The 15,509-nt window shown below is 35.2% G+C and overlaps 1 protein-coding gene across 1 annotated transcript in view; it reads left to right on the top strand.

Annotated features, from left to right (window-relative positions):
* The first annotated feature begins 412 nt into the window (after nucleotides 1-412).
* Nucleotides 413-15,509, top strand: part of LOC100534815 (DELTA-actitoxin-Aeq1c-like) — a 52,983-nt gene continuing 37,886 nt past the window's right edge. Inside the window, exon 1 of the mRNA XM_087241990.1 lies at nucleotides 413-589. The gene's annotated coding sequence lies outside the window, so the exon portion shown is untranslated. The remainder of the gene's footprint in view (nucleotides 590-15,509) is intronic.

The raw sequence follows: 15,509 nt of genomic DNA, 5'->3' as shown, positions 1-15,509 counted from the left end.
AGTGGCCTGCAGAGGGGATATTATACAACAAAAAATTCTCAGCACAGGGTGCTGTAAATGCCACAGAAAAAGCACAAAATACTGGCAAAAAATAAATAAAGAAAGTTCAACAGAGGGCGCTCAGCGATCCAAAGTCGCCAGTCAAAAAGGGGCAAAAACGGAAGGTATAATTACAGGCAATACTAAGTGCTTCCAGCAGGAGGCGCACGGCAGTCCAACTCTCAGTCAATAAACAGGAAATGGGTAACTCAGGTGAAGGGTAATATAAAGTGCTTCCAGCAGGAGGCGCACGGTGGTCCAACTCTCCAGTCAAACGGGAAACACAGCAGTATCAGCCGCCGAAGTGAAAGCGCCCGGGCGGGATACAAGGCGGCCAGAGAGGGAGAAGATCGCTGGTGGGCGGGATAGAAAAGGCTGAAGCAGGAAGTGGAGAGGGAAGCGTCTGCCACAACTGATAGCAGCGAGGGCGATCTGATAAAAGGGGAAAAAACAGGAAACAGTCCAAACCACAAAATCGAAATCAAAAAACTGGCACTGGAGTCAAAAATGGATACAAGACAGGACACGATCTAAGAGGCCACCGCGTGAGGTAAACACACTAACGACCCGGTACAAGACAATGACAGAGAGGAGAATAAATAGGGAGACTCATAAGGCTAAGACTAGAGACAGGTGCGAATAATGAAATAATGATCTAATGAGTAACCTGATAAGTGGGTGGAGTGAGGCAGTGGAGCACATGGCGCGCTGTCAAAACAATGCCATGTGCTACGAGAAAACAAACACGAATGACTGTGACAACATGCAGGTGACAGACCATGACATGTGCGTCATTTACGTCAGGCATTTATTTACTTTCTGCCTCTTTGAATTGTTACAGCATTGTCAAGGAAAGGCACAGAGTTTTATAAATGGATGGACAGTAAGCTGGAATTGTTGGTGTGTGTGTGACATGAGTATAAATTTGCAAAAGCTAGTGAAAATATAGACTGGGACACATGCCAAATCTCGAGTTCCGCTGCCGAAGAACAACTGCGAGTAAACATTATGTGTCCTTTGAAAAAGAGCAATGTGAAGTATATACAAACTGGCATTAATCTTTAACAAGGCTGTCAAAACAAGAGCAGCCAAAACAAATGCTGCACATCGTCCACCATCTTGGCTGATTCGGTCACACGACGCGACTAAAAATGTGTCATTGTTTTTGAAAGGCTGTTTTCACAGTCCTCACTACAATGTGAGAGTGGAATTTTCAAATGTTTGAACTTTAAACTGTATTTTTAAACAGCTCAGTTTTGCTTGACCAAAACATTGCCAGTGAGAAAAGACGTTAAGAAATGTATTAGTGTGGACAAGGTCTTTGTAAATTGTAAACATGAAACAGGGGTTTTAAAAAGAAAAATATAGCGTGTTTTGATCTATCTATCTATCTATCTATCTATCTATCTATCTATCTATCTATCTATCTATCTATCTATATATCTATCTATCTATCTATCTATCTATCTATCTATCTATCTATCTATCTATCTATGTATCTATCTATCTATCTATCCATCCATCCATCCATCCATCCATCCATCCATCCATCCATCCATCCATCCATCCATCCATCCATCCATCTATCTTAGTATTCATAGTACTCATTAGAATTAGTTTTTGAATTTAAATGGTTTGTTGCGATCGGTTTCCTCAAATGGTTTGAGTTACCCTAACTTTTTGATCTTTACAGCGTATACCAGCCTTAAAGTTGTACTCAACATAACATAATTAAATCAATCACAACCCCACTGTTAATAAAACATTTAACAGTAAGAATTTCAGGTTCAGGTTTTCAGGTTCAAGAACTGTGAACACTTACATGTGTAACAAAAATGATAAAAGAAGATCTTGAATCAGTACAGCAAAATACTGTTGCAAGATTTTAACACATTACAATAAAAGTACATGAATAATGATGTGTTAATATGTAAGCTAAACATTACTATATTATGAACTAATGATGTGTTAATGTATGTAATCATGAATTTACTTTTATGAATAACGGCTACCTTATTTACTTGTCAGTACATGCTTGTTTGTTAAGTAATGTAGTTTATGTACATTATGTACGGTAGCCGTCATTTATACATGAACTTATGTGGCACATGTTGTAGTTAAAGTTAGTTCATGATTAGAGGATGCCTTAACTCATCATTAATTCGTAGTAAAGTATACATCATTCTTCATACTATTATTGTAGTTTTACCGGTTATATGACTATATTTAATATTATTTTTTAATAAGTCCAAATTATTAGCCCTCTCTGTGAAATTTTCATTTATTAAAAATATTACTGCTGTTTAGAGGAGAGCAGATTTTTTCAACATCCTTTTCAACATGTCTAATACCTATTTTTTTCCATCTTTGCCATGTTGAAAGATTTTAATTACATATTTTACTAGTTATTTTGCAAAATACTAGTATTCAGCTTACTGTAATGATATTTCATCTAGACATAGCTATAAAAATACCTATAAAATAATAATAATTCTTTACATTTGTATATTGCTATAGACAAATTAGCGGTTTATAAACATTCAAAATTAACGTTAAACTGAGCGGCTTTGTCTGACAGGTCCATTTGTGATAGCACCCTCCCAATGGATATTGGATAAGATGAAATGGCCAAGCATCTAGCCCAAAATATACACATATCACAGTAAAACTCCAAGTGATTTTACACGAGAGAAGTTAAAGGCCTACAAGTCCTTGGATGCCAACAATTTTGTTCTGTGTGGTCATGTGCAAGAAATAATGTTCCATCATTACCAGATTCAAAACTTTGTAGAGCTAAAAACTGAGGTTCTGCCTAGCCAAAGACAAGGAAAGTAGACGGAGCTATGCAAGACCTGGGTAATCAAAATGACTGCATTCTGACAGCGAACTGCACCTGTACGGCAGGGTATGTGAACTTATGTGAATTTTTACATTTCATTCTAAGCATTCAGTTTCCGCAGTTTAATTCACCATATTCAACTGTTTTTGCTGAAATCATTGCTGCAATCAAAAATGAGTAATGTATATGACTCAGCATAGCATGGACTTACCTAATGTGAAATAAAAACTGCAGAGTCGAGCATTTTTAATTAGGTCCTCACTCCATTCAGCTTTCTTTTAGTCAAAGACATCTGCGGTTGGCATTAAAAGCAGTGTGGTGTATAGTAAAAGTTAAATTTTCTATTTTTGGCATCCTTCAAATTTGGCATGCGACTGCACAACACGACATGTTTGCTATTACAAATGGTCTTTTTTTGCAACCGGGAACCCATGTGACGTACATTGGTAATACCTCTATAGGTTAAGTCAACAAACAATTTCTGTTCTGTCTTTTGTAAATTTTGCAGTGTGCATTAAATACGAGTTTTATTATGGTTTAATGAGGTGTAAGTTGTTTGGTAACCTTAATGTATAGTTTTACCAATACACAAGTGAATGGCCACAGTGATTTGTTCTGTAGCCAAGAAATCTAGTTTATTAAAGAGACTGATAATATTGACCTTTAATTTTTATTTATTTAATTTTTTGTTTGTTTTTTGCTTTTATTCAAGCCAAACTAAAAAAAAAGACTTTCTTTAGAATGAAAAAAGTATACAGTATAACAAATACTGTGAAATCGTCCTTGCTCTGTTAAACATCACAAATAGAGGCTAATACTTTTGTCTTCAAATGTAAATATATTTGCAAATCTGTCGTAATTCACATAATAATCTCGCCTGCATGTGAAGTCAACACATAGTGGAGTGTGAACGGAGACCCATGGCGAGACCCTCTTCCTCAACAGTCCCTGGTTATTCCTTCAGTGGTCTCTCCCTCCCTCTTCTCCTGGATTCACACAGTGAGCTCAGTCTGAAGCCCCGGTTATTGCTATCATCACCCTGAACCGATAATTAATCTGTAACCAAACTCTCCTGCTCACAAACAACACCTAAGCTTCATTTAAACTTTGCTTCTCGACATGCAGGCTTTGCGAGTCATTTCAATTTTAACTTTGATGGATCATCTGAATGCTTAGGGACTTGACATTTCAAAAGCTTGCAATGATCTCTAGCAGCCTTGTGGTTTGTTTCATCAACATTTGTTTATAATATTGACACTTTGCTTTACAAATCCTGTCATGCAATATGTGTTGTGTCATCCTTACATTATTTAGTTACAGTGTTACACCATATGACACTGGCTATTTTGTGGACAGGTTAGTTTTTGCTTCCTGCTGTCTGTCAGTCAGTGTCCAGCTTTATTGGACAAGATGCTCTGAATGTATGTTCTATCATACATGGTTTGGAATGAAGAATTCTTGTAGTATAATAATCTATATTAATGTTTTGTGTTGGTTTTTATTTTTGTGTTTATCATTTATTTATTGTTCTGATGTAGTTTTTAAAATTTATTTTAGTGCTTCAACTTCTTAAAAGTCAGTAGCTAGATGGCAGCCATGTTATGCCTACTACATACCAGGCAACAGCTGATTGTTGGATAGGAGACAGAGTGATGAAGCCAATATTATGGAAATTGTTAGGAGCCCATGGTGCCGGGGTGAAACCCCTACTCTTTTTCGAAGAACATCCTGGGAATTTTAATGACCACAGAGAGTCAGGACCTCGGTTGAACGTCTCATCCAAAAGATGGCGCTTACTGAGCAGTAAAAAGTCTCCATCAATATACTGGGGTATTAGGACCCACACAGACCACAGGTTGAGTGTCCCTGGCTGGTCTCACTAACACCACTTCCGGCAGCAACCTGGCTTTCCCATATGGTCTCCCATCCAGATACTGAGCACAGTCCTGCTTAGCTTCAGTATGTAATCAGTTCTTTACATCTTCCTCGTCACTTATTATTAGATGGTTTGTTTAAACAATAAAATACTAGGATTTTGTAATTTTGTAAAGTTCTTTAGTATTTTTTATATTATTAGTTAGGTTTAAGTCCTTATTGTTTCTAATTTTAAGCTTAATTTTGACACTCAACTTTCATCAGTTGCTTGTCAAGACAGTATTTCAATATTTTAGTGGTAATTAAGTTATATTAATTGTATTACATGGGTTAAAAAAAAATACTTTTCTAAAAATATTACACTTTAGATGTTATCTTATACTTCAGGCCTGTAGGAGGGGTTCGAAAGAGCCACCCCCTACTGACAAAGTTCTGAAAATGACCCCTATATGAGCCCATTTATCCAATTTTTGGCTGCTATGACATCATAAACTGTGAACTATATCAATAGAAATAGGCTTTCAAACAAATAAAAATTCTAATTATTCAAGAGACCAAATTCTGACTGAAAAAGGTTGAATGAGCTGGCCAGTTTATTATAAACTATTTTTTAATGATGGATGATCAAAAAAAAAAATGTATTCAAAAATAAGTATTTTTTCATATTTATTTATAAAAAAAAAATTAAATGCTTATCTCAAATAACAATATTTTTGAAACTGTATTAACTTACAGTTAAAATCCAAATTTTTAAATAAATACTTCATAAAACAGTATGGTAAGCACTTTGTATTGTAGGAAATATTTTTGGTGCATCAAAAAAATGTGGTTATATTCACCATCCTTCAAGTTGATCTTGTAAATATTAGTTCTTAAAATGTCACTAAAATGCCTAACTGAATAGAAAATGAGAGGGAAAAAAGAACTATCCTATTCAATAGACTGTACTGTAACATTTCTTTTAATAAATATAATTTTCATCATAATTTATATTTTAAATATTACTATCTTAATTTTAACATTATACATTATATATACTGTATAATAGTATAATTCATCATTTAAATAGATAGATATTTATTTATTTGTTTATTTAGTTTTGTACTATTATTAATTTTAATTAACCCTGGTCCATGTTTGCCCTCAGTAGATTAAATACAGTTTTTCTTTTTAATTTTGCATCACTTATTTATCCTTCACTCTTTGTGCCTTTCGTACAACTAAAACATTGACATTTCAGTTTGCAACGTAAGGTCCCTTTAAACCACCCGCGCGCACGCACACACACACACACACACACACACACACACACACACACACACACACACCACACACACACATGCACACAGCGATACAAACACACGCACACAACAAAGATATTTTGAGAGTGCCATCTGCGATCGTGCCAACGCAGACTGAAGTTCCTGTAGATGTCTCTCTTGTTGATCAATCCTTAATTATTCCCTGGACTCTTCTTCTGGCTCACTGCCCTTCAATCCCACACTCTTAATTACTTTTTTTAAAAGAGAGAAACAAACAATTATGCAAAGATCTTCCCTCCCTTTATTTATGGAGGAATACCTCTGGGAGGAGGAGTGGGGCAAGAGTGAAGTTAATAAGTGCTCATCCTTCTCTTTTCTTTGTGAGATAAATGAATTGATAAACAAAAACGCCCTCTCCAAACTTGCGGCTTGACAGCAGGCAGAGAGTCCCAGGAGGCATTGCAGCATCAGTGGATTTTGGTCCCAGATCTTTGCGATTGGATAGATTTTGGGCACCGGCGTGCCCGCGAGGCACAATCGGATTCGGCACTGCTGGAATCTCTCGCCCGGTCGATGGGGTTGTGTTTAATGGCTGCTGTTGTTTCCTGCTTGTACACCATAGAGTTGAATGAATTAGATTTGTGGCCTCTGCGGCTCGCGGATCATCCATGAATAAATATTACAGCGTATATTTATGACGTATTGATTTGCCTCTGCACTGTGATTATGTGGAGCTGGCGCTTTGCAGGTCGAAGTGCACTGCTCTGAAGGAGACCGCCGAACTATTAGCTGAAGTCGCTGTGACTTTGGTTAGGTCATCGCTCATTAATATGAGGTGGTTTCAACAAGCCACCTTTTATACCTCAGATGACCGCACTAATTAAAACAGGACTCTCCGTCTCTCGTTTTCTCCCCCCTCCTCTCTAATAATCCATCTCGGTACAAAGTCTTTTGCAGTCCTTTCTTTAATGCCTATTACTTACATTCCATTAAAAAGGTAGTTAGGGGGGACTGTCTCAGGAGCCAAGGCTATAGAAAACTAAAACTAAGTAAAACTGTTGGCTAAAAAATATTTGTTAACTAAAATGGAATAAAAGTTCACAATAAATTAACAACTAAAACTAAATGAACAGTCAGATATAATTGAAATGAAGCAATAATAAGTTAAATAAAGAGTTTTCAGAATTAACAAGCAATTGTTCAGGTGGAAAATCTGACCTGCAACTGTTTAGAGAAGTACCTGCAGGTGCTTAAAATTTTATTTTTTTTTAATTTCCCAAAACAAATAATAGTAACAAACTAGACATGTTTAGCTACACTTTTAAAAAATCTGTTATTTTACGTTTTTTTCCGGCAGCTGGGGTGCTGGGGGCCATTAAATTACAGCAATTTACTGTGAAATAGCGGCCGTTAAATTACAGAAATTTACTGTAAAATAGTGGCCATTAAATTACAGCAATTTACTGTAAAATAGTGGCCGTTAAATCACAGAAATTTACTTATATTTAAATTTCCGGTAAACTTCTGTCTTTTAACATCTGTTATTTTACGGTAAATTTCTGAAAATAACCCAAGCTACCAGGAGGAAAAAAAAGGTAAAATAACAGAATCAAGAAATATGTATTTATTTATAATATTCTTCATAATTTGTACTTTTAATTGTTTAAATTGCTTTTGTTGACTTACCATTCTGTAGTTTTGGGTTCTGTGTCTGACAGTTCAAACTATTGTTTTACTGTTATTTTAGAGGTTTATCTTAAGCTGTGCATTAAAATTGGCTTTGGTCTGCACTGTTACTATTGCTCACACACTATTGTACACTTTAACTCTGTTAAAGTAGAATTACTCAAACAAAAACTGATACCAAATATATAAAATTAAAACAGAAAAGTGTTCACCAAAATAAACTAAAAACTGAACTAAAATGTACAGCAATTTATAAATATATTAAAATGAGAACAAATTAAAAATGTAAAACTTTAATAACCTTGCTTGTGGGAAAACCTAATATACTGCCTTTAAGAATACACGTATAAGGTGTAACGCTTAAATGAACTCCCAGGATGCTAGCTTAATATTATGGAGACCTTTCCCTGATGTTTCCTACATTAGCATACTGGTGTATTCTATTTAAAGAAAAAAAAAAACTGGACCACTGAGAATAAATCCAATCAGACCCTCAGTGACCCCCTTCCACATTTATACAAGGATTGTGAGGCATTCAAAACCCAATTGGTAATGCTTAATTATATTCCAGACCAGTTCAATTTTGATTTTGAATAGACAACCAGCAAATAGAAACAATGGCTTCATGCACACTATAATGTTACAGAATGATTGAATTCAAATGTTGCATTTGATCATCTTGCGCATTTGATATCCAAAATCGTGCAACCTGGGACATTTTATGATTTTATTTACCATCAATAAAGGCATTGTGTTTTGTTTCTGTTTCCAAAGTTGCTTCATGGAGCACACTCAAAGTGTTGACATATCTAGACTTTGTTGAGCATTTCAGGCTTTAAAACTATTGATTGAGTTAAGTAGACAACTTAAGGTTGAAATATTTTAGTGTTTGGTTATTTATTTTCAATATAAATGTTTGAGCTTAATATTGTAATGGCCTTGTTATAATTTACTATGGTGTTTATACTAGTAACATCTGGCAACATGAATAGATACAAAAATGTTTCCCTTTGATTTTTTTTTTATTTGTTTTTGTTTTGTACACAAAAAAATGGCACAACTCTGATACATATATAAATGGTTCATCAATACACCTCCAATTTATCTGGAATGAACTGCCAACTTATCCATCACTTATGTTTTTATGCAGCGGATGCCCTTCCAGCTGCAACCCATCAATGGGAAACACCCATACACACTCATTCTCACACATACACTATGGACAATTTAGCTTACCCAATTCACCTATACCACATGTCTTTGGACTTGCAAACTCCACACAGAAATGCCAACTGACTCAGCTGTGGCTCGAAACAGAGACATTCTTGCTGTGTGGCAATCGTGCTACTCACTGCTTTTTTTTTTACCAATATTTATTACTTTTAATTGCTATACTTTTACCTTGATATATTTATTAATATAAATTACTAAACTGTGTGTGTGTGTACAGAACAGAATAAAGCCACGAAAGGTCAATTTAAAAAACTAATTCATCTGCAAGTGTGTAGAAATAATGCATAATACATTTATTAACTGTAAAAGTAAAAAGACAAACTTTGACCTGTTTAAACCTTTTTTAAATGATTAAAATAAAGTCTTGCTTTTTAAAAAAAAAAGTTGTTTTAATTAAATAAATTCCACTTCATAACATGAAAAATTCCAGTTCAACAAGAATTCTGAATGAATTCTTTCAGTTTTATTCAGTTTTATCTAAAATGTTAGAAGATACCAGTCTGCTTCTGTGGTGCACATTGGTTATGATCTCTGGTTATGATTCGCTTTTCTGAAGGCATTTTGAGAAAAAAATAGCTCTTAGTTTAATTAAAAAAGCACAAAAAACTCAAGTCATAAGTGGTGCAACCTGCTTTATATATTTGTTGCGCATTGTAGTGCAGCAAAACATCTCTGATTTCTCAGAAAAGTCCCCTCTGGCTTGTTTAAAATAGATTATTAATAGCTATGGGCTTGCACAATGTTAAACAGCTCAGCCAATTACTCAGATAGAACAAAAATGTTTTGTACAGTATTCTGCATGCATAATATCTGCAACAGTTTGGGGCCCCCAAGTGGTCAGAGACCCCGAGCCATTCTATGCCCCATTGGACTGTGTGTGCGTGTGTTTGTTTGTTTATTTGTCTGTGATGTCTGAGGTGTCCAATGTGTAGCAGTGTTAATGAAAATAAATGTGTGTGTAGAGAGGGGGCGTGGAACAGATCGATAGGTTAGCATCACGAGGGCTGGGATAGGGGGTGATTATTGCTGATCGGGACCTGCTGGAGATCAATGGCTCCCGCTCTGAGGCTTATCCTCTGATGGATGCTCTTTTGCATATAATCTGTCCTCAGAGAATAGAGCTATGAGACATGTTCATTTAACCTCATAGTGATGGCACAGGGCTCTTAAAGGGATAGTTCACCCAAATGAAAAATGAACATTCTGTCATCCATTAATAAACCTGTAGGATTATTTTTAAAGCTTGTATTTTGAAATATCCCTTAATGTGTGCATGTTTTGTATTATTTATTTCCTTTATTATTATTATTATTATTATCAAAAAGTAAATATATTTTTGTTTTGAATAATATAATATAATATAATATAATATAATATAATATAATATAATATAATATAATATAATATAATATAATATAATATAATATAATATAAAATGTTGTTAAGTTGGCTTCATCAGACATGGACCTTCAGCATGCACTGGAGTGGTTTGCTGCTGATTGAGACGTGGCTGGGAATCAGCACCTCCAAGTCTGAGGCCATGGTGCTCCACCGGAAAAAGGTGGTTAGCCATCTCCAGGTTGGAGGAAAGTCCTTACCCCACCTTTGTGGTAAAGGAGGAGCTGAGCTGAAAGGCAAACGTCTCAATTTACCAGTCAATCTATGTTCATAATCTCACTTATGGTCATGAGCTTTGGGTCATAAACGAAAGGACAAAATCTCAGATACAATCGGTCGAAATGAGTTACCTTTGTAGGGTGGCTGGTCGCACCCTTATAGATAAGGTGAGCAGCTCTGTCACCCGGGAAAAGTTTGGAGTAAAGCCGCTGCTCCTCCACATCGAGAGAAGTCAGCTGAGGTGGCTCGGGCATCTGTTTCAGATGCTTCCTGGACGCCTACCTAGGGAGGTGTTCCAGGCATGTCCCACCGGGAAGAGGCCGCGGGGAAGACCCAGGACACACTGAAGGGACTATGTCTCCCAGCTGGCCTGGGAACGCTTTAGGATTCCCCGGAGGAGCTGGAGGAAGTGTCTGGGGAGAGGGAAGTCTGGGGTTCTCTCCTAAGACTGCTGCCCCTGCGACCCATCTTGAAAAAACAGATGACAATGAATGAATGCAGGAGAGAATAAATATAGATATATAAATAAATATATATAAAATTATATAAAACACAAACCTCCATTGTTTTGGTTTCAATAAATTTCACTGGTTAGAAACATGCCCACTGAAATCATGAAACTTATTTAATGTTTTTTTCCCCAAGTTTTCATCCTGGTCATTAAAATATGGATGAACAATTGTGTTATAATAATAATAAAAATAATAATAATAATAATACCAGAATAACAAAATATTTTAAGTTATTATAACAATTGTGTTATAATAATAATAATAATAATAATAATAATAATAATAATAATAATAACAGAATAACAAAATATTTTAAATTATTATAACAATTGTGTTATAATAATAATAATAATAATAATAATAATAACAGAATAACAAAATATTTTAAATTATTATAACAATTGTGTTATAATAATAATAATAATAATAATAACAGAATAATAATAATAATAACAGAATAACAAAATATTTTAAATTATTATAAAAGTGTTTTATAATAATAATAATAATAACAATAATAATAATAGTTATGAGTGAATTCTGTGAATCTAATAGCATTGTACACAGATATAACAAAAAGAATAGTGTCAAAAATGTTGGCACTCCTTTGAGTTAGACTTTTACCTGTTTTGCTGACTTTAAGTTATAACTAATATCATGATACTCGGTTAGCATGTACTTGCCATATGAATTTTACTTAACAAAACGTGGAAAAAGAATCAACAAAATATAAGTTTCCCCAAACACATCAGCCATTGGCTATGAAAGCAAATAGCCCCTTCTTAAAACTCACACCATTGGTTGAACCAATGTTGCTATGTTGGGCCAGTTGCAGATTCTTAAACAAACAGAACAGTGTTTTTTTTTTCACTTTAGAAAAATAAACCTGGATCATTCATACTCTCTGAAACCTAAACTGAGATAAACTGAAGGATTTAAAGAGACAGAAAAGACATCAACACCTTTATCCTTTCAAAAAACCTAATGCAATTCAAGAAACAGCCTCATATTTCACATCTGATTACGTTTAACTGAAAGAAATCCATCTGGATCAACAGTGACTAAGCTTGAAAAGCAATGCTCAACAACAGAGAACATTCACAGATGCAAAGGTTTAATAACATCTTCAATGTTGAATGAAATCAGTCATGATTAAATAACAAACAGCATAAAATAAAATATGCGCACGAGCACCTTCAGGAGGTTGAATACCATTTTGTGTGTGTGTGTTTAGGTATGTGTGTGCGAGGTTGTGATTCTACACACGGTGATTCTTTCAAGTGCACTTGACATTTCATGTGTTGCCAGGCACAGTGGGCCACATCTGTTGCCTTTGCATTATTGTTTTCAGAGAGCACTGACTCCTGCCATGATACTAACATAATCCTCTAATAACAAACAAGGCATCAGAGTTCTGCTGCTGTTTACTTCAGCCCATACTATTCATGCAGGCCTTTTGATCAGTGCCCATGACCAACAGCCTTCGCACAGAAGGAAATGCTGTCATGCTGTTCCAGTAAAAGCTGCTAATTCACAAACACTTGATTATTGTTGTGAATTGTGTTCATATGATGTCGGTCGAAGCGCCCAGCCAGCAGCACTCTTTCAGAATCAAGGGCCAGATTCAAATGAGACATTCAAAAAGGAAACTTTTCGGTAGTTTTTCTTCTTACTTTCCAACTTAAAGTTGGAAACAAAATGGAAGTAGCAAAATGGAAGTAGCAGATATTGTATTGTGACATATTATAAATCTAAGTCAAATGGTCCATTAAGTTTTATACATCAGTTGTAAGCATACATATTAATTTAAGTGTATGCATTGATTATTTATTCATTCATTTTCCTTTGGCTTAGTCCCTTATATATAAGGGGTTGCCACAGCTGAATGAACCGCCAAATGTTCTGGCATATGTTTTGCAAAACGGAGACCCTTCCAGCTGCAACCCAGTACTGGGAAACACCCACTCTCACATTCACACACAGTTTATCCAATTCACCTACAGCGCATGTCTTTGGACAGTGGGGGAAACCAGAGCACACAAAAGAAACCCATGCCAACACGTAGAGAACATGCAAACTCCACACAGAAATGAGCCAGTCTCTGAGCCACCGTGCCGCCTATAGATGAATCACTTCCAACGTAATAGAATAAGATTGTTATTATTTCATGTCAACTAAAACAAAAAAGTGTTTTAATATTTAGCATTTTGAATATTTATAAACATCTGTTCTGGAATTCTAGCCACCATTAAGGCTTGATGTGTATTTTTGTTTGTACATGATGCTAACAAATAGTCCTCAAGAGGGTGTAAGAGTCACATTCATATATCTGACATTAATTGAGGTAAATTCCTGACATTATTGAGGTAAGATCTGGTAGGAGGATTGAATTGAGAATTGATTTGCTCAGCAATAGTGTGCAAATGATCACTTCTACGTGACTTGAAGAAAAACTCCTCTTTAATATGACAGTTATTACAAATCACACCATAGTAACACTGCAAATGCATCTGAACTCCATGAGCATTTTGAAATGCAACATATTTGTAGCTTTATTGGATTTTTGTCTTTCAGATTAAAATTCTGTTCTAGCAAACATGTTTTAACATAATATTTGAGATCATCCTTATGAATATTCATGGGATTCTCATGTGTACTGTGTACAGTCAAGTGTCTGACTGATCTGCTAATATTGCACAATAAATGTGGCCTACGTTATAATCTCTTCTCAACAATTTATCACATACTCTAACAGATAAAAGTAGTCACAGGCATTTATCGAAAAAAATGAAACGTTTCCATTTCACAATCAGACCTGATGTAATGCTTTCTTAGTGTTGGCAATGTTTAAACATGACTGTTTCGGGTGGAGATGTCACTTTTGGGGTGTGGTCCTCTGATAAATTAAAAGATTGGCCTTGAAGGACTTCAAATATCTCTGTTGAAAAATATGTGTCTCTACCTGCACTATCCTGTGTGTTTATATCCTTTATATTGACTGTATTTGCTGCCAATACAGTAAATGTTGTCGCAAGTTACAGTGCATACTGTGCTATACTGAGTCTTTACTGAACTTCTGCCCTTTCAAGGTGACTTACAATACCAGTCTCTACCATAGTAAAGCATCTGTTTACAAAACCACATGGCATACTGTAAAGTAAAATGCCTTTTTTGACGCCATATGTCTCCTTTCTTCGATAGGGATACATATTTTTTTATTGATTTATCTCTCTTGATCTGTTTACACTCTAAAAAAGGGTTCCTTCAGTTACTATATTGAATCATTTCTTTTGAGAGTATAGAAAAAGCAAATCTCTCTCTTTCACACTCATACACACACATACACACACACATACTTTGAACAATGTGTCTATTCTCAAATTTAAATTGCTCAAAAACTAAGGCCGCATTTACACTGCACTGTTCAGGTGACTCAATTCCGATTTTTTTCTCCTATGTGGCACAGATCGGATATAGCTCATATACGTGTAAGCAGGAACAAATCAAATGAATTCTGATTTACTCAAATCAGATTCAGACCTTGTTCATATTTTGAAACTTATCCGATATGAATTGGATCTGTGTTCTCGTGCCTGTACTTGTTTTGAACATGAAGATATTAGGCACTTTTTTGATGCCCTAAGCTATTCGTCGAGTCGTCTTTGAAAATAGTCCACAGGTTTGCCCTTGCAACTGGGATGTTTGGTTTCTAAATGTCGTTTTAATTTAGAAGGTTTCACGTTCTGTTGTGAGAGAACCTCACTACACACTGAGGTTTTAGGCCTTTTTTGTCGTCAGTATGTGTAAATCCACACTTTACATATTCAGGGTCGTACTTGCGCTTTGACATATTCGGTGCTATAAATGAAATTTCACGTGTCTAACGGTATGGTTGTCGCACGCATTTTAAAATAAAAGTCTGATATAACCAAACTAAGTTAAAAATTAAACTTTTTTTTTTTTTGACCACACACACGGGACCCACCAGTTGAGAAACACTGGACTAGAAGAAAGGCAAAGTATAGAAATTGATAAAACCTTTGTGTTGTAAGGGTATGCTTTGTGGTCTGGGTTTGCTGTTGATGCAATTGAAAATGTATTGGAGTGTTTCTAAAAAAAAGCACAATTTTTGATTTGTTGTAAGATTAATTCCAAGAACAGTTTTGTTTTGTTTGTTTTTTTGCACCAAATCAAAAAATTGTACATTGAAAATAATGATACAATACCACAAACCAGTCACCGGTATTGGCCATACGTAACCTGTTAATCCATCACAATTGCATAAATTCTTCATTGTGTAGAATCAGCAAGTTCCTCAAATATTTTACCCCATATTGACATGATAGCAATACACAGCTTTGGCACATTATAACATCAAAATAGTTCACCCCAAAATAAAAATGTACTCACAATTTACTCTCCTTTATGTGGCTGTAAACCTTTATA

Source organism: Danio rerio, chromosome 3 (genome assembly GCF_052040795.2).
Source record: "Danio rerio strain M-AB ecotype USA chromosome 3, GRCz13ab, whole genome shotgun sequence".
NCBI lineage: Eukaryota > Metazoa > Chordata > Actinopteri > Cypriniformes > Danionidae > Danio > Danio rerio.
Note: the sequence above shows the minus strand (reverse complement) of the source record. Positions and strands in the feature narration are given on the sequence as shown.